This window comes from Mobula hypostoma, chromosome 9 (assembly GCF_963921235.1).
Source record: "Mobula hypostoma chromosome 9, sMobHyp1.1, whole genome shotgun sequence".
NCBI lineage: Eukaryota > Metazoa > Chordata > Chondrichthyes > Myliobatiformes > Myliobatidae > Mobula > Mobula hypostoma.
This window is the reverse complement of record NC_086105.1, coordinates 37916943-37937500: the sequence shown is the minus strand read 5'-3', so window position 1 is coordinate 37937500 and position 20558 is coordinate 37916943. Positions and strand designations below refer to the sequence as shown.

Below are 20558 nucleotides of genomic sequence, written 5' to 3'. Positions count from 1 at the left end.
ATGCGGCCTCCTCTACATTGGCAAGACCCATTGTAAACTGGGGGACCACTTTATCAAGCAGCTCCACTCCATCCGCTAAAAGCGGAACTTCACAGGGGCCAAACATTTTAATTCCAATTCCCATTCTGACATGTCAGTCTATGGCTTCCTCTTGCGCTATGATGAGGCCACTCTCAGGGTGGAGGAGCAACACCATATATTCCATCTGGGTAGCCTCCAACCTGATGGCATGAAAATCAATGTCTCCTTCCAGTAATAAAATTATTCTCTCCCCTTCCCACTTCCATTCCTCACTCCAGCTTCTTATCTCTTCTTACTTGCCTATTACCTTTGTGTCCTGTTTTCCCTTTCTCCTATGGTCCATTCTCCTCTCCTACCAGATTCCTTCATCTCCAGCTCTTTACCTTCCTACCCACCTGGCTTCACCTATCATCTTCTAGCTAGCCTCCTTCCCATCCCCCCCACCTTTTTATTCTTCCCCCTTCCATTCCAGTCCTAAAGAAGGGTTTCAGCCCAACATGTTGACTATTTATTCATTTCCATAGATACTGCTTGACCTGCTGAATTCCTCCAGTATTTTGTTTGTGTTGGTTTGGTTTTCTAGAATCTGCAGAACTTCATGTCTATAATTGAAGAGTTTGACAAATCCTTTTCAACAAGGAAATGATGGCAAACCCCATTTAGCCCACTGATAGATTTAAATATTATGTACCATCTGATTTCTTGGTTTCATTTAGAACACAAGGATCTGAAAAATACACAGGTAGTCAAATTTATCTCGTGCAAGTTCACCTTGAAGCTATGTAACCTTGGCTCTGGATATGAGCATTCATAGGGACTTCCACTGTGCTATGCTACTCCAATAGAATGTACTTTAGTAATAACACAATTGTTAAGAGGTCAGCCCAGAAATACTAGCACTGCCTCCATACAGAATGAATCTGTTGCCCTCCTGCAGCCTGATAACCCATAGTCTGCATTCATAAGTACAAAATGCAAACCAAATCCAGGACTGCTGGACCCAGAACCTCCTGAATTTGTCTCATATTGACACCAGCAGCCTCATTGTAGACAATATAGCCACTGCTGAAATATTGTGTAGGAACAATAGGAAGGGCAAAGGCATGCAGAATGTAGATACCATGAGATTTCACAAGAGCAAGATCATGGCTAGTTTAGGATTCTTGATTTGGTATTTTCTTTAATTGTCCTTGGGGTCAAGAAGATGGCTGTGGTGTGGGCAATTGAGATGGTATTCATGGAAAGCACGATCTAAATGGTTGTTCTAAGGTTGTGCCACCAGAAAAAAAGCTCCCTCCATTATGATCACTGCTTTATGATACATTGCATTCTGCACCAGTTCTGAAACCTTGATCTTAAATAACGTTTTCTTCATTCGACTGAAGGCTTTGCCTTGTGGATGGTGAATTCCATCATTAACACCGGCCTTTGCATAAAGGAGTCTCCTGAGAGGTGGGAAATGGTCCGCAGTTCCAGGATTTTTCCTCTTTTTTCAATGTCCTTTTCAGCTGGACAGCTATGATTTACAGGCCTTCACTACCCTCTCTCAACCAGCTGTACCACCACTCGAGTTCCCAAGTCTCTCCTGATCTCCATACTTTTGTAGAGGTTTCCTTTGTGTTGGTACTAGGACCCAAGGTATTGTCATGATGAAACAAGATGTTCATTATGATGACAAACATATACAAAATGTTGGAGGAATTCATTGGACCAGGCAGCATCTATGGAAAAGAATAAACAGTCAATGTTTCTGTCTTTCCATTGATGATGCCCGACCCACTCAGTTCCTCCAGCATTTTGTGTGTGTTCATGATGATGAGACTATTCTCTTAAGTACTTTGTCAAGAGAAGTACACCACAGGAGTTCACCTTCTCCTTCCTTATCAATCATACTCTGCCCCAAGTGTGGCCTCCCTTCCCATCCCAATGTCTAAGTTGCCGATGACGATCAGCTTATCTCTAACTGGCACAGAGACTAGTATTTTTCCCCCTACTGTTGAAGCAGAAGTTCTTGTTATCATTTACCCTGTATGCATTGTTGACTCTAGGGATTGTTTCCACATCAGAGCAAGTTGAGATATCATAAACATCCTTGAATTCCACCGGGGGGGGGGGGTGGAAATCACTGAGACATCAGACTAGCTGAGTTTTGAAACAAAATTCACATTATTAGATTAGATTAAACTTTATTGTCATTGTGTCAAGTACAGACACAAAGCCAATGAAATGTAGTTAGCATCTGACCAGAAATGCAAAGAATAGTGTTATTTACAAAATAACTGCGAATAAAAAGTGCTACAGCACACAAATATAAAAGTACTGAGACAGTACAATATGGGTGCAATACTGCTTAGCACTGTGATGTGAGGTTCAGCAGGGTCACAGCCTCAGGGAAGAAGATCTTCCTGTGCCTGCTGGTGCGGGAGTGGAGGATCCTGTAGCGCCTACCGGATGGGATGGAGATGGCATTTCCTCTTCCAAGCTATTCCTGCTCAGTGCGTCTCACTCACTGTGACAACACTGATTACAAAGTGTCCATGTTCCGAAGCCATGACACTGAAACAGTATTTAGGTCTGTCATGATTTACCAGATCCCAATTTTCATATCAGGAAGTGTGTATTTGCCACGTGTGGTGGCTGATGCAGACATTTGGGCTTCACAGAGCGAGGTCTTAATCCAATGGCAAAGGGTCCAAGGAACTGGAGACTTAGCTCATACATAAAGGAGAGTTCTTGCATAAGACAGCATGGACCCAGATACGTGTGCACAGCGGCTTGGGCACAGTCACTGCCTCCTCTTCACAACTCACTCACTGGGTCTCAAACCCAGCCCCATTCCTGGCTGCAAAGCTCCTCACGTTCCTGACCTGCCTCTACCTCCTGCACACCCAGCCCACATTCCCAGCCTCCGGTCTCAGCCACACACAAATGAAAGTTCCCAGTTCCTGCTCTAGCTGTATGAACATCCAGGATGTTGAATAAGCAATGTACACACCTACACCAGAGTCACCTTTCAAGAGCAGCACAGAATCTTTGACAACCACCTGAGATAATTCAATTTAACAACTGAAACAAAGTACAGCACATTTTGTCATTACTCAGGTCCATTATCCTGGATTGTAAACCATAGAATGGGATTTAGACACAGAATTACTTCCTCATGTAAAGGCAACAGTGAGGCAATAACTAGCCCTATGTGATTGTCCTTGTTTCACATTCCTGAAATGGTCTGCATAAGATTAGAGATTTAGATTTCCAAGACAGCTAGAGACATAACTGCACCACATACAGTACATTCCCTAATTCCACGCACAATGACGACCAAAATTAAAACCAATGATACAGTTCATTTAATTATTTTAAATAAATTATTCAATTCATTGACACACTCAAATTATATTTTGTATCAGACAAGATGTCAAAATTTTCTCTGATTTAACTAGATTTGTATTTTACTGCAGCCTGTAGGTGACTGTTTTCTACCTTCAGCTTGAATTTCAGAGAAACACATATTCTACTTCCCAAAACAATTCTGCAGAATCGCATCTAATACTTCACTGTAGAAATAAAAGACAAAATTAGGGACTTAAATACTTGTAAACATGCTAGTCTATTATCTCCTTCCACCCAATGTGCATCGCAAGGTCAGTTTTTGAAAACACCAGCAATGTTACAAGAAACTGTGCAATAATACGCTTCAAAATAATCAACTTTGCTACAGGGCGACAGGGAAAAGCAAAATAAATCGGTATTAATGAGGAGTTCAGACGTATGGAAATAAACCATCTATATTGCTCATTTATCCATAACTTCATTTTTAAACGTGTACTTTGGTCAATTACTTATGAAGTTTCTTTATATAAGCACGGTAGCCCAGAAATATTCTGAAAGGTGCTCTATCTTATAATTTCATATTAAAAAGGCAGTAAATTATTTAAATTCACCCTCCCTTCCCATCCCCCACCTCTTCCTCTTCAAACACTTACCTGAGTGGTGAAGTACTTTAAATCGGACGAAAAAAACACTTCCGTGAATAAAAGTTTGGGGGTTCTGTTTTACAGGAGGAGTGGGAACGACATACGATCGCTGTTTGGCTCAGTCCTGTTTAAGGACTGAATAAAAATCTCGTGGACAGAGAAAGTTTACGTCGCCTGGTCGAAGTTGTTTTGCGTCTCAAGATTTAGATGAGCTCGCGTGCAGTTTCCTTGCCGACGGAATGAGCTCTCGGGCGACATTTGGTCGCTCACACTTGCTGCAAGTTAGTTAACTCACTTCCCTTAGAAAATGCGTTCACTTAACAAGATTATGTACCGATTGAATTTGTTCACGAGGCGAAACACAAGTTGAAGGGAGAAACGCGCATGCGTTGGCCCAGGAACTCCTTTTATCAGAAGTTTGTTTCGCTCTTGCGGAGAAAAATCACCTGGAGAGTCGGGAGGAGTACTTTGTAGAGCGTGATCGGTTCCAAAGAGTGCCTTTCTTTACAAAAGGTAAGGAAAGGTATTGCCACTCTTTGTCGGGAAGTTGGAGGAGATACTTGGAATAGTTAAAGCGACCTGAACTCGAGTTATTTGGGCTAAGTTGAGATCTCTGTCGTTGCTGGTAAAGGACATTATCAAAGCAGGAACGTGGACTGACGGGCAGACTATCAACTCATATGAAAGGTTTTCGATTTGAAACATACTTTTTCGACCTCTCACTGTACCTGCTGTCGGACTTGCTGGGTGATTCCAGATATATTTTATATTTCAGATTTCCAGCTTTCGATTTCTATTCAGAACGGTGATAGGCCGAAGAGGGTGGTGTGAGGGAATTGTCTCTATGCCCAACAGAATGGTTTTAATTCTGAGGCAAAATGTTGCAGTTATGGACAAAACGGAGATTTTATTTCTGCCCTTTGAAGGTAGAGGGTGTCTGGATTGGAGAACACTCGGCAAATTTTCTGAAAGCACCCGGGACTCTTTGTGGGTGTAGATCAAGACCTGGGACATAGAAATTAACCTAAATAACCTTTTTGCCAAAGTCTGCGTCGTAAATTTTTATCACTTACGTGATGACCTCCAGGTTAACTTAGCAACTGATGAATTGTGATCCCATTTCATGTCCGCTTTCCGATTAGCCTGGGCTATTCCCCTGCCAATGTATTGCTTTGAAGTGGGCTTTGTGAAATCAATTGCAGATTTTAAATCGAAATCTCTAATCAGAATTATACTTTAATGGCAAGTATAACAGGTTTATCTCTAATTACTGGAAACTTTGAAAATTATGTAGAGAACTTTTAAACTTGCAGAAAGTGAGCAGTTCAGGAGACGTCTTGTGTAGTGGATAAACCTTGTGGGGATTTTCTAGTTCGGGGAGATGTTGCTTTCTGTCGATGTCACAGATCTCAGTAGGTGTGTCAGGACAGAGATTTAAGGCTAGCTCCTGCGGTGATCGCAGTGCAGTGCACTTTGCTATAATGTGCCAGTGTGGCGAGGAGGGTAAAATTCCAGTGAGAAAGGTACGGATTCAACTTGGTGTTCCGTGTGAAAATTTTGTGCTGTACCACTTTTGGTGACACATGTTTGTGGAATTTCTGAGATGCATGGTGACAGTAATCTACTTTCTCACTGACAGTCAGTACGCTATCTGTCTGGACATTTTGTTCAGAGTGGAGAAATTATTTAAACTGAACAAGGAAAGACGCTCTCAGCCCCACCAATGAGCTTTATCTTCTAAAACATTTGCCTTTTGATATCTATTTCCAGAGAATTAATTTTGTGAACTATTTTTTCATAAGAATTAATTGTACAGTGGCTGCATTGGAATTTGAATCCCACTAATAAGTTGACTGGATGTGTACAATGCTTTGAAATACTCCATGCTAGACTTTAATCTTGATTTACTTTTAGAATAAAGACTGGGTGCTTGTTGTGCAGGTAGAATCTCCTCCCTTCTGTTCCATGCAGACGACACTTGCAGTGAGTAGCAGCAGCCAAAATGACTGACGGGAAATTGCAGTCCTGCCAGTTTTGCATTTTGTATTGCAGGTTTAAGGAAGTAGAGTAAGATAGTAATTTCAAATAACATTTTGCAGTGGCCATATGATTTCCATTAGTCAGGATGACGTGGTGAAACTGTTTTCAGTGAAATGTTTCGACAATAACAAAAATAGATGACAATGACATAATTTTGCATGATATAACAAATTTTGTTAGTTGGCAGAAGCATTGCAAGTTCTAACAGGTTTGTGAGTAACAAAAAGAATCCAAGTCCTTCTCTACTCCTCACCTCAAGCAACAAGTGTGAAAAGCTCATGATCTTCATTATCCCTGAGTCTCAATCTTAGGGGTTCATTTACATTTGTCCATCAATCAAATCTTGCTGTTTTCACTCTAAACTCTCATTTATTGTTTAATTGAGATAAAGTGTGAGGAATAGACCCTGCCGGCCCTTCGAACCTCACTGACAAGTGAATCCCCGATGTAATCTTAGGCTAGTCACAGGACAATTTACAATGACCAATCAACCTACATCTTTGGAGTGCAGGAGGAAATCAGAGCACCCGGAGGAAACCCTTGTGGTCACAGGGAGAATGTACAAGCTCCTTATAGACAGCGGCAGGAAGTGAACTCAGGTCGCTGGTACTGTAAAGCATTCTGCTAACCACTACACTATCGTACCACCCTATCTCTGCCTTTTTCCACTCTCTTCACTCATTTTGTCTGTGTAACTCCCCTTCTATTCCTGGCCCTGTAATACTGTCAATAATCCTTTACTCTGCTGTGCTCTAAAACTATCATCATTACCCATCCTGGATAAACAACCCTTGACTCTCTCATTGTCATAGTCATACTTTATTGCTCCCAGGGGAAATTGGTTTTCATTACAGTTGCACCATAAATAATAAATAGTAATAAAACCATAAATAGTAATATGTAAATTATGACAGGAAATAAGTCCAGGACCAGCCTATCGGCTCAGGGTGTCTGACCCTCCAAGGGAGGAGTTGTAAAGTTTGATGGCCACAGGCAGGAATGACTTCCTATGATGCTCTGTGTTGCATCTCGGTGGAATGAGTCTCTGGCTGAATGTACTCCTGTGCCCATCCAGTCCATTATGTAGTGGATGGGAGACATTGTCCAAGATGGCATGCAATTTGGACAGCATCCTCTTTTCAGACATCACCGTCAGAGAGTCCAGTTCCATCCCCATCTCTCAGTGGTTCCCAGCCTAAGGTCCATGGTGCCCTCAGTTAATAGCAGGGCTCCATGGCATAAAAAAGGTTGGGAACCCCTGCTCTATATCTTTGCAAATATCTATTCCATCTTCTGCTTCTCTCTCTGGGGTCCTTGCACATGCAGCAGCCTCCCAAGTTTTCCTCCACCTTTTCCAGAACTTTGTTCAGTTTCTCCTCTGATTATTGGCCCTGCCCCAGTTTGAATACAAATAACCAAATTCTCCATTAACATTCATTCTGATTGTGATTATGGTAATACATTTCTTCTTGTGCCTCTTGACATGCCTGCAGCTTTTGATGTGCTGATCACCTCTTATCTCATAGGACAGCATAGCTGGAAGAAACAGACAGGTAGAGGCATGGTCATTGCTTTCGCTTCCTGTGCCTACACAAATTACTCTGCTCCCCCAAACTAATGTTTCCTTGACACAGCTTTATACAGAAATATTGTTCCTTTTTCTGCAGATATATTGAAGCCTTGAACTTCTGCTACATCTGGTCTGCTAAGTGCTTGCCCAAAATACATCACTAAATAAGCAGAACTGAGTTCCAACTGAATGTTGGGATGATCAATGTGACTTTGGTCCCCGGTGCAAAGCTTTATTCCCTGGCTGTGGAACAGCTTAATGTTTCTGTTTAGACAATGTGTCCTAATCATCACAAAATAATTTAAGGGGTGACAAAGTGACACAGTTAGAGTGACACTGGTTCAAGCCTGACCTTGGGTGTTGTCTATGTGGAGTTTGCACATTTCCTTGTATCATCTAGTTCTCTGGTTTCCAGCCAGATCCAAAAATCAGCCTACCATGGGGAACCTTGTTAAACACCTTACTAAAATCCATATACACCACATTTGTGACTCTAATTTCATCAATTTATTAAGTGACAGCTGACGATGTAACAGACATGGATGTGGTGTATATGTATTTTAGTAAGGTGTTTTACCCGGTTCCCCATGACAGGCTCATTCGGAAAATCAGAGATGGGATCCAGGGAAACATAACTGTGTGGATTTCGGATTGGCTTGCCTGCAGAAAGCAGAGGGTAGCAGTGTTCTGCCTGGAGATCTGTAAATAGTGATGTTCCACAGGGATACATTCTGAGACCCCTGCTCTTCAACATTTAAAAAAAATATATATAAATTATGTAGATGACGGAGTGGAAGAGTGGATTAGTAAGTTTGCACAGGACATGAAGTTTAATGGTGTTATGGATAGTGTAGCAGGTTGTCATGTGTTTCAATGGGACATTGATAGTCATAGTCATACTTTATTGATCCCGGGGGAAATTGGTTTCCATTACAGTTGCACCATCAATAATAAATAGTAATAGAACCGTAAATACTAAATAGTAATATGTAAATTACGCCAGTAAATTATGAAATAAGTCCAGGACCAGCCTATCGGCTCAGGGTGTCTGACCCTCCAAGGGAGGAGTTGTAAAGTTTGATGGCCGCAGGCAGGAATGACTTCCTATGACGCTCAGTGCTGCATCTCGGAGGAATGAGTCTCTAGCTGAATGTACTCCTGTGCCCACCCAGTACATTATGTAGTGGATGGGAGACATTGACCAAGATGGCATACAACTTGAGACAGCATCCTTTTTTCAGACACCACCGTGAGAGAGTCCAGTTCCATCCACACAACATCACTGGCCTTACGAATGAGTTTGTTGATTCTGTTGGTGCCTGCCACCCTCAGCCTGCTGCCCCCGCACACAACAGCAAACATGATAGCACTGGCCACCACAGACTCGTAGAACATCCTCAGCATCGTCCGGCAGATGTTAAAGGACCTCAGTCTCCTCAGGAAAGAGACGGCTCTGACCCTTCTTGTAGTGTTCTTTGACCAGTCCAGTTTATTGTCAATTCGTATCCCCAGGTATTTGTAATCCTCCACCATGTCCACACTGACCCCCTGGATGGAAACAGGGGTCACCAGTACCTTAGCTCTCATCAGATCTACCACCAGCTCCTTAGTCTTTTTCACATTAAGCTGCAGATAATTCTGCTCACACCATGTGACAAAGTTTCCTACCATAGCCCTGTACTCAACCTCATCTCCCTTGCTGACGCATCCAACTATGGCAGAGTCATCCGAAAACTTCTGAAGATGACAAGACTCTGTGTAGTAGTTGAAGTCCGAGGTGTAAATGGTGAAGAGAAAGGGAGACAAGACAGTCCCCTGTGGAGCCCCATTGCTGCTGATCACGCTGTTGCAAGCACACATACTGTGGTCTGCCAGTCAGGTAATCAAGAATCCATGATACCAGGGAAGCATCCACCTGCATCGCTGTCAGCTTCTCCCCCAGCAGAGCAGGGCGGATGGTGTTGAACGCACTGGAGAAGTCAAAAAACATGACCCTCACAGTGCTCGCTGGCTTGTCCAGGTAGACGTTTACACGGTTCAGCAGGTAGACGATGGCATCCTCAACTCCTAGTCGGGGCTGGTAGGCGAACTGGAGTGTATCTAAGTGTGGCCTGACCATAGGCTGGAGCAGCTCCAGAATGAGTTTCTCCAGGGTCTTCATGATGTGGGAGGTCAATGCTACCGGTCTATAGTCATTGAAGCCGTTGGGGCGCGGTGTCTTCGGCACAGGGACGAGGCAGGACATCTTCCACATTACAGGAACCCTCCGGAGCCTCAGGCTCATGTTGAATACATGGCGAAGTACTCCACATTGCTGAGGGGCACAGGCTTTGAGCACCCTGGTACTGACACCATCCGGTCCTGCAGCCTTGCTTGGGTTGAGACGTTTCAGCTGTCTTCTCACCTGTTCAGCCGTGAACAGGATGGGATGCAGAACTGGGCTGAGAAGTGGCAGATGGAACACAATCCAGAGAAATGTGAAATACTACACTTTGAAAGGTTGCATTTGAAGGCAGAGTGCAAGGATTATGGCAGGATTCTTAGCAGTGTGGAGGAACAGAGGGATCTTAGGGTCTGTGTCTATAGATCCCTCAAAGCTGCTATGCCGTTTGATAGGGTTACATAGAAACATAGAAAATAGGTGCAGGAGTAGGCCATTCGGCCCTTCGAGCCTGCACCGCCATTTATTATGATCATGGCTGATCATCCGACTCAGAACCCTGCACCAGCCTTCCCTCCATACTCTCTGATCCCCCTAGCCACAAGGGCCATATCTAACTCCCTCTTAAGTATAGCCAATGAACTGGCCTCAACTGTTTCCTGTGGCAGAGAGTTCCACAGATTCACCACTCTCTGTGTGAAGAAGTTTTTCCTCATCTCAGTCCTAGAAGGCTTTGCCTCTATTCTCAAACCGTGACCCCTCGTTCTGGTTGTTAAGAAGGCATCTGATGTGTTGACCTTCATTAGTTGGGGAATTGAACTCATGTGCCTGATGTAATGTTGCAGCTCTGTAAAACTCTGGTTAAACCACACTTGGAGTATTGTGTTGCCTCATCATAGGAAGGATGTGGAAGCTTTAGAGAGGGTGCAGAGGAGATTTACCAGGCTGCTGCCTGAAATAAAGAGAACATGTCTTGTGAGGAAAGGTTGGGTGAGCTAGTGCTTTTCTCTTTGGATTGAAGGAGGAAGAGAGGTGAATTGATAGTGGAGTATAAGATGATAAGAAACATTGATAGTGTGGGCAGCCAGTGCTTTTTTTCCAGGGTGGAAATGGTTACTATGAAAGGGCATAATTTTAAGGTGATTGCAGGAAAGTATAGGTGAGATGTCAAAGTTATTTTTGTTTAAACAGAGTGGTAGCTGTATGGAATGTGCTCCCAGGGCTGATGGTAGAGGCAAATATATTGTGGACATTTTAAAAAACTCTTAGAAGGCAAATAAAAGGGTATATGGGAGGGGAGGATTAGATTGATCTTGGAGTAGGTGAAAAGGTCATCACAACATTGTGGGCCGAAGGACCTGTACTGTGCTGTACTGTCCTATGTGTGGTTTGGCAGCATAACTGGTCATAGCAAATTGAGTGGTAGAACCGGGGGATAGTTGATGGGAATATGGGGAGAGTAAGTCAAATGAGTGTTTGATGGTTGTCGTTGACTTGGTACTAAAGAACCAAATACAACCAGATTTTGAACCTGTGGGCAGATTTCCATATATTTTAAACGCTGCTTGCACTATTTATACTTCAGTTCCTCTGTTAAAATTCTCATCTGTACAGTTGTTTGACCATGGCTTGATGGTTTCAAATGCATTTGTAGCAGGTTTTCAGTTCTACCATGTTGGATTTATGATGATTCAGTACTCCGTTGCCCATTTTGTAACTTGCAGTACTTCCACTACTCCTTTGTGGACCTACATTGGCTCTCCATTAAACAGCACCTTAGTTTTAAGATGTTCATGCTTGTTTCTAATTCTCTTCATGGCCTTCCACCTTCCTATCTCTGTAATCTCTTCCCGGTATGCTTTGTTGTATATTAATCTGATTCTGACCTCTGATCATTCCTGAGTTTAATTAATTTCCTTCTTCTTCAGCTGCTAATGCGGAGGGAACTGGAGTTCTCCCTTTGAGCCTCTCTTAATTTGACTAAACTCTGTTATCTTTTCTTGCTGCAAGATTTCCTGATGTTTCTGACAATTCCTTTTTAAGTATCCAACTTCTGAAGTACCATGGGACATACTGTTTATTAAAGGTGATGCATTGATCCAGTTGTTTATTGAGGTAAGGTGTAAGTAATTTCATATATGTTACAGTGTGAATTTATCATAGAACCAACTAAATGTTTTGCTTTGACTAGCCATCTAATACCTATCCCCTGCATCACCACACTCACACTATTGACACAGAGCCATAATTATTCTAAACTGTAAGTGTCCCAATTTCATGTTTTCACAGAGCTCTGTGCGATAATAGTTCAGTGTATGTGTTGCCTAGGAGTGAACATATTGTTTAAAATTAATAATCATCCCTTTGCCCCCACACATCTACACTTCCCTCAGTAAAACCCAGTCACTGCGCATAGTTTAGTTTAATCATTCCAATCCTCTTGTGCAAGCATTCCTATGTTAATAAGTGGAGGAATAGTCTCAGCTTTCAGGATGGTGGGTGATAGTTTGGCAATACTTAATTAATGCCTCCATTTTCAGCTTCTTAAATTGTGTTACATTATTGCTCATGGAGCAGCAGCCTTCTCCAAGCAAAAGTACAAAGGTACTGTATAGTTTTATGGGTGCCGGTTGTCTTCAGGAACCTACATCCAATGGCAAGTTTTAAGTTCATCAATAGCCAAGGTTTTGTCTGCCAACGTTCCTCAGTCAGCTGTTGCATCTGATTGTCTGGTGTTTCATTTCACATCGATTTGATCATTTTTGTTATCCTTCATTCATTCATTGCTGAGACTGCTGTTCATTAACCACCTTTAACTACTCTTCAGAAAATGTGTGTTGTTTTCATGTATTGTTGCAACCTAAGCAGTAACTTGCACAGTGCCGCAGAATTATGTCATTTGACCCTCAAATCTGCTCTGCCAATCCATTATAACTGATTTATTTTTGCCCTCAACCCCATTCTTTTGCTTTCTCCCCATAACCATTGATGCCCTTACTGATCAGGAACCTGTCAACCTGCTTTAAATATACCCAATGCTTGGCATCCACAGCCATCTGTAGCAATGAATTCCACAGAATCACCATCCTCTGGCTAAAGAAGTTCCTTCTCACCTCTCTTCTAAAGGGATATCCTTCTATTCTGAGGCATGCCTCGTGTCTTAGATTCTGTCACTTTCAGAAATGTACTCTCTGCGTCCACGCTATCTAGGCCTTACAATATTCAATAGGTTTCAATGAGATACCTCTTTATTCATTTAAACTCCAGCATGTACAGATCAGGAGCCATGAAACACTTCTTATACATTAACCCTTCCATTCTTGGCAGCACATCCTTTCTTAGAAATGGGCCAAAAGCTGCTCACGATACCCTAAATGAAGTCTGACCAATGCCTTATACAGCCTCAGTATTACATCTTTGCTTTTATATTTTAGTCCTCTTGAAATAACTGCTAACATTACATTTGCCTTCCTTACCACTTGACTTAACCTGCAAGTTAACCTTTAGGGAATCCTGCACTAGGACTCCCATGTCTCTTTGCACCTCCAGTTTTTGAAATCGCTTCTCATTTAGGTAATAGAATTTGACTTTATTCCATCAATGAAAGTGCGTAACCGTACACTTCCCAACACTGTATTCCATTTGCCACTTGTTTGCCCATTCTCCTAATCTGCCCAAGTCCTTCTAGAGATTTTCTGCTTCCTCAACACTGTCTGCTGCTCAACCTATCTTTGTATTATCCAGAAACTTGGCCACAAAGCCAACAATTCTGTGAGCCAGATCATTTACATATAACATGCAAAGCAGTGGACCCGACAGCAACCTCTGCAGAACACCAAATCACCAGCAGCCAACCAGAATAGCCCTGTTCTTTATTTCTGCTGTTTGTCCCCTGTCAGTCAGCCAATCTTCTATCTTTCCTGTGATACCATGGGCTCCTATCTTGTTTAGCAGCTTCATGTGCAGTATCTTGTCAAAGGTCTAGTGAAAATCTAAGCAAATAACATCCGCTGACCCTCCTATGTCTGTCCTGCTTGTTACTTTCTCAAAGAATTCCGGGAGATTTATCAGGCAAGACTTTCCCTTCAGGAATCCATGCTCACTGCAGCCTATTTTATTGTGTCTCCACGTACCCCAAAACCTCATCCTTGATAAAGGACTGTAGGAACTTGCCAACCATTGAAGTCAGGTTAACTGGCTTTTGCCTCCCTCTTTTCTTAGCATATTTTCCAGATTAAAAATTACAATTTTTCTAGACCAGAACCATTCTGGAATATAGTGCTGTTAGCAAGTCCCAGGATTTTGACCGAGCAACAATGAAGAGGCACCCATTAGAACAGTGTGCGATTTGATCTTGGTAATGTTACCTTGCAGTCATTCTTTCCAAATAGAGGAGGTTACAGGTTTGCCACGCACTGTCGGGTTGAGTTGCTGCAGTGCACAGACAGAGTGGATGTTAAAGAAGGGTGAAAGGTACTCATCGAGGGGGCTGAAATGTCTTGGGTGAGTTTAACCTTCTGGAATTGTATTGGATGTACTTGTAAAAACAAATGGAGGGCATTTAATACATTCTTAATTTGTACCTTACAGGGTGAGAAAAAGCTTTGGGAGATCACAATGAGAGCCTCTCAGTATTGAATAGCCCACCTTTGACCTACGGTTACCACAGTTTTTATATAGCTGATCAATGAAGTCTTGGACTATTGTACTAAGGAGCTGTATATAGGGAAGTTGGCCTAGATTTAAAAAGTTGGTTTCTGAGTGGTACTTTATTTATTTTGGTGTAAATGATGTGCCAAAGCAAAAAGTTTGTTTTTTTTTCCATTGGTGACAATCACTAAATAGAAGTAGCCACTTTATTTGCTGAAGTTACAGTCAAAGTAAATCAGAAATGGCCTCCTTTAAAATGTTGCTCATTCAGTCATTACAAACAGTCTTTTTGTTAACTGGCCTGATCTCCTACAACCTGGTTCATTGTGTTGCAAGTCACTGTACTTTTGTGAAAATGACAGTGGAGTAGTTGTGCTCCTTTTGCTGTATCTGGAATAAAACTTCAGACAGTTGTTGGCTGCTTTGCTGGTGTGGCAATGTTCATAGCCTCAAACTATATTGGATTTGAATATATCTTTATATTGCTGTTCTGCAGAAACAAGTCAGTTTGGTTCTCTTCCATCAGCATCTAAAACCCATAGGATAATCTTGCACAATTTAAAAAAATATTTAAATAGAAATTGCAAATGCAGTGGATTCCAGTTACAGTAATTGGGCCATCAATTAATTGAAGCAGTTGCTTACCTGGAACACATCTTAAAGAAAAAATATAATTTAGAAAGTAGCCAGGACTCCCTTCGTTTATTTGGGACAGGAGCTGTTGCCACGCAGTTTCTAACTAGTCAGTCGCGTGCACTTTCTTGTCCATTAGACACTACACTGCGCTTAGAGCAATCAGTTTTGAAATAGCATCAATTGTTCTACGCTTCTTTTTGGATTCCAGACCTAATCAGTTCCCCTCTACCACCACTCTGCTCCGTCTAGCGGAATTAGTCCTTACTCTTAATAATTTCTCCTTTTGCTCCTCCCATTTCCTCGAAACTAAAGGTGTAGCTATGGGCACCCATATGGGTCCTAGCTATGCCTGCCTTTTTGTTGGGTTTGTGGAACAATCTATGTTCCGTGCCTATTCTGGTATCTGTCCCCCACTTTTCCTTCGCTACATCGACGACTGCATTGGCGCTGCTTCCTGCACGCATGCAGAACTCGTTGACCTTATTAACTTTGCCTCCAACTTTCACCCTGCCCTCAAGTTTACCTGGTCCATTTCCGACACCTCCCTCCCTTTTCTAGATCTTTCTGTCTCTGTCTCTGGAGACAGCTTATCCACTGATGTCTACTATAAGCCTACTGACTCTCACAGCTATCTGGACTATTCCTCTTCTCACCCTGTCTCTTGCAAAAACGCCATCCCCTTCTCGCAATTCCTCCGTCTCCGCCGCATCTGCTCTCAGGATGAGGCTTTTCATTCTAGGACGAGGGAGATGTCTTAATTTTTTAAAGAAAGGGGCTTCCCTTCCTCCACTATCAACTCTGCTCTTAAACGCATCTCCCCCATTTCACGTACATCTGCTCTCACTCCATCCTCCCACCACCCCACTAGGAATAGGGTTCCCCTGGTCCTCACCTACCACCCCACCAGCCTCCGGGTCCAACATATTATTCTCCGTAACTTCCGCCACCTCCAACGGGATCCCACCACTAAGCACATCTTTCCCTCCCCCCTCTCTCTGCATTCCGCAGGGATCGCTCCCTACACAACTCCCTTGTCCATTCGTCCCCCCCATCCCTCCCCACTGATCTCCCTCCTGGCACTTATCCGTGTAAGCGGAACAAGTGCTACACATGCCCTTACACTTCCTCCCTTACCACCATTCAGGGCCCCAAACAGTCCTTCCAGGTGAGGCATCACTTCACCTGTGAGTCGACTGGGGTGATATACTGCGTCCGGTGCTCCCGATGTGGCCTTTTATATATTGGTGAGACCCGACGCAGACTGGGAGACCGCTTTGCTGAACATCTACGCTCTGTCCGCCAGAGAAAGCAGGATCTCCCAGTGGCCACACATTTTAATTCCACATCCCATTCCCATTCTGACATGTCTATCCACGGCCTCCTCTACTGTAAAGATGAAGCCACACTCAGGTTGGAGGAACAACACCTTATATTCCGTCTGGGTAGGCTCCAACCTGATGGCATGAACATTGACTTCTCTAACTTCCGCTAGGCCCCACCTCCCCCTCGTACCCCATCTGTTACTCATTTTTATGCACACATTCTTTCTCTCACTCTCCTTTTTCTCCCTCTGTCCCTCTGAATATACCTCTTGCCCATCCTCTGGGTCACCCCCCCCCGGTCTTTCTTCCCGGACCTCCTGTCCCATGATCCTCTCGTATCCCCTTTTGCCTATCACCTGTCCAGCTCTCGGCTCTATCCCTCCCCCTCCTGTCTTCTCCTATCATTTTGCATCTCCCCCTCCCCCTCCAGCTTTCTAATCCCTTACTCACTCTTCCTTCAGTTAGTCCTGACGAAGGGTCTCGGCCTGAAACGTCGACTGCGCCTCTTCCTATAGATGCTGCTTGGCCTGCTGCGTTCACCAGCAACTTTGATGTGTGTTGCTTGAATTTCCAGCATCTGCAGAATTCCTGTTGTTTGATGTTTGTAACTGATAGTTGGCAAGAAATAAGCAGTAAGACAATTCAGAACTGTTGTGCTCACTGCAGTTTCAAGCATTTGGAGAAGTCAGAAATGGCCTGGAGTGAAAATGAAATTATTTCACTACTTCAGCAAGTTAGGAACTATGAAGAATTTGAAACTATCAAGTCATCTTGAATGTTACATTGAAAATGAAGATTTGGACAGTTGAATTATCAAAGGCATTGTATGAAGGCAGTCTAATATCTACAGTAGGTGTCTGCGCTGATTTTGTTCATTTACAGTCAATCAAAAGAACACTGCAAGTACACTGAATTAATTCCTCTGACTATTAGGAATTAATACACAGTTTTATAATACTGTAGTGGTATTGATAATGTCCTAATTTGTTCTATATTTCATTTAAATACATGATTTGTTACTAGTTAACTGTTAGTTACTTTTTTAGGTACTTTTCTTAGGTACTTTTTTAACTATTTCCATGAAGCTTCAGCTAATTGGGGCAGCCGTTTAATTGCACCTAAATGTCCAATTAACTGGAATCCATTGTATAGGCTAACTCCAAAATAAGGAGCAATTTTGCTGTTCTATGGTTCACAAAAGGCTTGTTGACAGATACAGCATTTAATTATGATAAAAGCTAATGTTATTGTGTATTGGGGGTTTGATAACAAGAGGGAGGTTCTGCTACAGATATACAAGACATTGAAGGGATATCATATTGAAGACTGTGTCCAGACTTTGTCATCTTTTTTATATCTGTCCTTAATGAAAACAATTTGGAGAAGTTTACTGGACTAATAACTGGAATGGGTGGTTGTCTTTTGAGGAGGGGTCAGGCTGGGTTTGTATCTCCTGGAGTTCAGAAGAGTGAATTGGGGTCCCAGCTTTGGCCTCAGTGTGCATTTTTGTTGCCATATATTTGGTAAAGTTAAATCACTGCACTGAAGTCTGTCTGATGTAGTAACAAGTCTGACATTGGTGGCTGCACCTCCTGGTTACTGCTCTCACTAGGATTGTTCTGTGTTTCATTCAATGCTGCTCACGTTTCATTGAATGATACCATTGACCAAACTGGAATCGGTAACATTGCCTACATAAGACCATAGGCATAGGAGCTGAATTAGGCCATTTCACCCATTAAGTATTCTCCACCATTCCTTTATGGCTGATTTAATATGCCCTTCAACCCCATTCTCAAGCCTTCTTCCAGTAACCTTTCTTGCCTTTACTAATCAAGTACCTATCAAACTTTGCTTTAAATGTATCCAGTATCTTGGTCTCCACAGCTGTCTGTCACTTAATTCCAGATTCACAATCTTCTGGTTAAAGTGATCTCTTCTCATTTCTGTTCTAAGTGGACACACCTCTATTCTAAGGTTGTGCCTTCTGGTTCTAGACTCTCACACTATAAGAAACATCCTCTGCACATCCTCTCTAATGATATTCCATAATTTTCAATGAAATGCCCCCTCATTCCTCTAAATTCCATCAAGTACAAGCGCAGAGACATCAAACACTCCTTGTATGTTAACTCTTTTATTCCAAGAACCTCCTCTAGAATTTCTCCAAAGCCAGCACATATTTCATTAGACAAGGGTCCCAAAACTGCTCATAATACTCAAAGTGCAATCTGACCAATGCCTTATAAAGCATCAGCATCACATCCTTGCTGTTATATGTTCACTGTGGAAGACAGTAGCAGTGTGACAGATGTTGCAGTGTGCCAAGGAAGAAAAGTGAGTGCAGTTAAAATTACAAGGGAGAAGGTACTTAAGAAGCTGAATGACTAAGGATATATGTCACCCAGACCAAATAAACTGCACCTTAGGGTTCTGAAAGAGGTAGCAGTAGAGATTGTGGAGGCATTAGTAATGATCTTTCAAAAATCAGTGGACTCTGGTGTGGTGCCAGAGGACTGGAAAATTGCAAATGTCACTCCACTCTTTAAGAAGGGAAGGCAGCGGAAAGGAAATGAGCCTGAACTCATTGGTTGGAAAGACGTTGAACTCAATTGTTAAGGATGAGGTTATGGAGTACTTGGTGACATAGGACAAGATAGAACAAAGCCAACATGGTTTAGACGATGAAATAGATGGCTTTTTTGCCAATTTTGCAGATGATACAAAGATGGGTGGAGGGGGAGGTAGTTTTGAGGAAACGGGTAGGCTGTAGAAGGACTTGGACAGATTGGCAGGATGGGCAAGAAAGTGGCAAATGAAATACAGTGCTTGAAAATGTATGGTCATGCACTTTGGTAGTAGAAATAAATGTGCAGACTATTTTCTAAACAGGGAGGAAATCTTAAAATCTGAGATGCAAAGGGACTTGGGAGTCCTTGTGCAGAACACCCTAAAGGTTGACCTGCAGGTCGAGTCCGTGGTGAGGAAGGCAAATGCCATGTTAGCATTCATTTCAAGAGGTCTAGAATACAAGAGCAGGGAAGTGATGCTGAGGTTTTATAAGGCACTGGAGAGGCCTCACCTTGAGTATTGTGAACAGGTTTGGGCTTCTCATCTAAGAAGAGATGTGCTGGCATTGGAGAGGGTCCCGAGGAGTTCCACAAAGATGATTCTGGGAATGAAAGGGTTATCATATGAGGAAGGTTTGATGACTCTGGGCTTGTACCTGCTGGAATTTAGATGGATGAGGGGAGGACCTTGTTGAAACCTTTATAATGTTGAAAGGGTTAGATAGAGTAGATGTGGAATGATGTTTCCCATGGTAGGGGAGCCTAGGACAAAAGGGCACAGCCTCAGGATGCAGAGTCATCCATTTAAAACAGCTGCAGAGAAAATTCTTTAGCCAGAGGGTGGTGAATTTGTGGAATTTGTTATCATGTACAACTGTGGAGGTCAGGTCATTGGGTGGATTTAAGCTTAATAGGTTCTTGGTGGACATGGCATCAAAGATTACAGCGAAAAGGCTGGCAAGTGGGGCTGAGGAAGGGGAAAAAAAGGATCAGCCATGATTGAATGGTGGAGCAGACTCAATGGGCCAAATGGCCTAATTCTGCTCCCATGTCTTATGAAATTATGGTCTTATATTCTAGTCCTCTCAAAATGAGTGCTAACATTACATGTGCCTTCCTTAGCACTGACTCAACCTGCAAGTTAACCTTTAGGGAGTCCTGCATGAGGACTCCCAAATCCCTTTGAATTTATAATTTTTGAGTATTCCTCCCATTTGGAAAATAGTTTATGTCTTTACTCCTTCTGCTAAAGTACATGACCATATACTTCCCCACATAAAACCACCACGGTGGGCTTCATAGCTCTACAGGTGAGAAGACAGCTGAAACGTCTCAACCCAAGCAAGGCTGCAGGACTGGATGGTGTCAGTACCAGGGTGCTCAAAGTCTGTGCCCCTCAGCTATGTGGAGTACTTCGCCATGTATTCAACCTGAGCCTGAGGCTCCGGAGGGTTCCTGTACTGTGGAAGACGTCCTGCCTCGTCCCTGTGCTGAAGACGCCGCGCCCCAGCGGCCTCAATGACTACAGACTGGTGGCATTGACCTCCCACATCATGAAGACCCTGGAAAGACTTGTCTGGAGCTGCTCCGGCCTATGGTCAGGGCACACTT

At 42.9% G+C, this 20558-nt stretch overlaps 1 protein-coding gene across 2 annotated transcripts in view; it reads left to right on the top strand.

Annotated features, from left to right (window-relative positions):
• The first annotated feature begins 4013 nt into the window (after nucleotides 1-4013).
• Nucleotides 4014-20558, top strand: part of LOC134351654 (rho GTPase-activating protein 8-like) — a 95348-nt gene continuing 78803 nt past the window's right edge. The window contains exon 1 of one of the 2 annotated variants that reach the window (XM_063058107.1): nucleotides 4014-4511. The gene's annotated coding sequence lies outside the window, so the exon portion shown is untranslated. Of the gene's footprint in view, nucleotides 4512-4554; nucleotides 4686-20558 lie in introns of those variants that run through there. The other variant, XM_063058108.1, reaches the window with a different exon arrangement.